At 51.5% G+C, this 2,157-nt stretch overlaps 1 long non-coding RNA gene across 1 annotated transcript in view; it reads right to left on the bottom strand.

Annotated features, from left to right (window-relative positions):
* Positions 1 to 217: 217 nt before the first annotated feature.
* Positions 218 to 2,157, bottom strand: part of LOC128248901 (uncharacterized) — a 4,273-nt gene continuing 2,333 nt past the window's right edge. Inside the window, exon 2 of the long non-coding RNA XR_008265053.1 lies at positions 218 to 1,874. This is a non-coding gene — a long non-coding RNA (uncharacterized LOC128248901). The remainder of the gene's footprint in view (positions 1,875 to 2,157) is intronic.

The raw sequence follows: 2,157 nt of genomic DNA, 5'->3' as shown, positions 1-2,157 counted from the left end.
TTTAGAAGTCTTTCAACAGTATAAATGCTTTAGATCGCTATAGTGTTTATGTTTGTATACATGCGTACGTCGGTGCAAACCACTTAACTTTTTTTTTAATCCTCTAATCTAGGCGTCGGCAACCTAAACCAGGCCGCGGGCCACTGGGCGACGTCTAGGCCACCTCACGGGCCGTACCCCCTCCCATCCCGAAGAAATAATAAACACACAAAATCAATGATAATAAATGTAAATTGAACCTTTATTAAGACTTGCAGTAATCACAATGTGAAACGATTAATGGGAAGGCTGGCGATTCTTTGAAACAGATACAGAGTCAATGTCCGGCTTGATGGACGAGGCCAGAAGGAGAACGTCTTGAAGATGAGCATCTTGAAGCTGTGCTCTCGTCTTGTTCTTCGTCAGCCTCATGCGGCTGAACAGCTGCTCGAAAGAGTATGTGGACGCGAACAATGAAGCTAAGCGTAGGGCATCCCGAAAAGAGCCGGGAAAGCACGGGAGGCTGAGAGCGAGCGCCAGAACTCCATGGGCGACACAAGTGCAAACTTTGCGCGGTGGCTCTCTGAGCACTGGAGCTCAATGTGCTCCAGCTGAATGTCGTCGGCCACTTCCACAGAATCCACATCAAAGGGAGCGGAGAATAGCTTCAGCTCCTTCTCACAGGCGCGCACCTCTTTGAAGCGCCTCTCGAACTCGCCTCGCAGCTCAGTCAAGGCAGCGGCGTAGCGACGGCAGGCAGCGGGGGTTGGGCACAGCTCAGCCAAGCGGGAGAAGTGAGTAAATTTCCTCTGGTTGAACTGATGCTTCCACAGGCGAAGTTTGCATTCGAATGCCTTTACGTGGGCGAGGAAGTCAGGTACCAAGACGTCTTTACACTGCAGCTGAATGTTCAGCTCGTTTAGATGTCCAGTAATGTCCACCAGGAACCCACGGTTACACACTCATGCGGGATCCTCGAACTGAAGGACAGCAATGTCCTTCTCTCGCAGGAAAGACGCCAGCTCATCCCTCAGGTTGAAGACTCTCTCCAACATCTTTCCTCAGCTGAGCCAACGGACCTTGCAGAAGTAGATCAGGTCGTTGAACTCTGCCTCAGCATCATCCAAGAGAGCGCGGAACTGTCTGTGGTTGAGAGCACGGGTGCAAACAAAGTTCACAGCCCTGACGACGATAGTCATGACCTCTGTAATGGTCACGGACTTGGCGCACAGAGCTTCCTGGTGCACCAGACAGTGAAAGCACTTCACACCCTGCAGACGTCCAAAGCTGCGCAAGTACTTCACAAGAAGCGTCGCAAAGCCCTTCTTGTCCCCGATCATGTGATGCCGCACATGCGAGAGAGGTCCAGGTCGGCCTCCTTCAGCCAGTCTGTTACTGCCTTGCACACGTCGGCGCCAGTGGTGGTACCGCTGCGGGGAATGAGTCTGATGAACTCCTCAAAGACGACGAAGTCATCCCTGCCGCCGCGGAAGAAGATGGCAAGCTTGATGTCAGTCGACTCGTCCAAGGCGATGGAGAAGAAGCGAGCGGACTGACACATGTCCATCAGGGTGCCCCGGATATCGGTGGCCATCTCTACGCGGCGGGTCAAGGTCCTGGCAGACAGGCTGATGGCCTCAATCTCACTCGACTTGTCAAGGTCACACGTCCTTAACCACAGCCATCATGTACACCTTGAAGAATTCGCCATCGGTAAACGGCTTGAGGTTGGTGGCCACAAGGTGTGCAGCACGGTAGCTGGCCCAAATGTTGCTCTCAGCAACCGCTTTCGCCGAAGAGACGATCCTCTTCATGAAGGCACATTGCTTCTCCAGCTGGGCACTCAAACGCCCGAACTCTGCCTTCTTGTCGTCAGGTTGAGTACCTTCAGCCATCTGAAATAAGACAGAAAAAATATTTATAACCAAGTCAATTGGAGTAGAAGCGAAAAATAACTTATCGTACAGTGATACTATACTACAGTATCGGACAAAAGGACGATTTCCTCTTTCTCTCTAACTCTTTCAGATTTCTTCTCCAAAGTTACGGTTAAGTCTCATGAAAGTAGGATGCTGTTCTGGCTGATTGGCTCTGTCAAATTTGCCGACGGTTCAAAAAGCCCCACTAGGTCGCGGGAAATGTCTCGCGGGCTGCACCTAATGGAAATCCGGACAAGAC

Source organism: Octopus bimaculoides, chromosome 10 (assembly GCF_001194135.2).
Source record: "Octopus bimaculoides isolate UCB-OBI-ISO-001 chromosome 10, ASM119413v2, whole genome shotgun sequence".
Lineage (NCBI taxonomy): Eukaryota > Metazoa > Mollusca > Cephalopoda > Octopoda > Octopodidae > Octopus > Octopus bimaculoides.
Note: the sequence above shows the minus strand (reverse complement) of the source record. Positions and strands in the feature narration are given on the sequence as shown.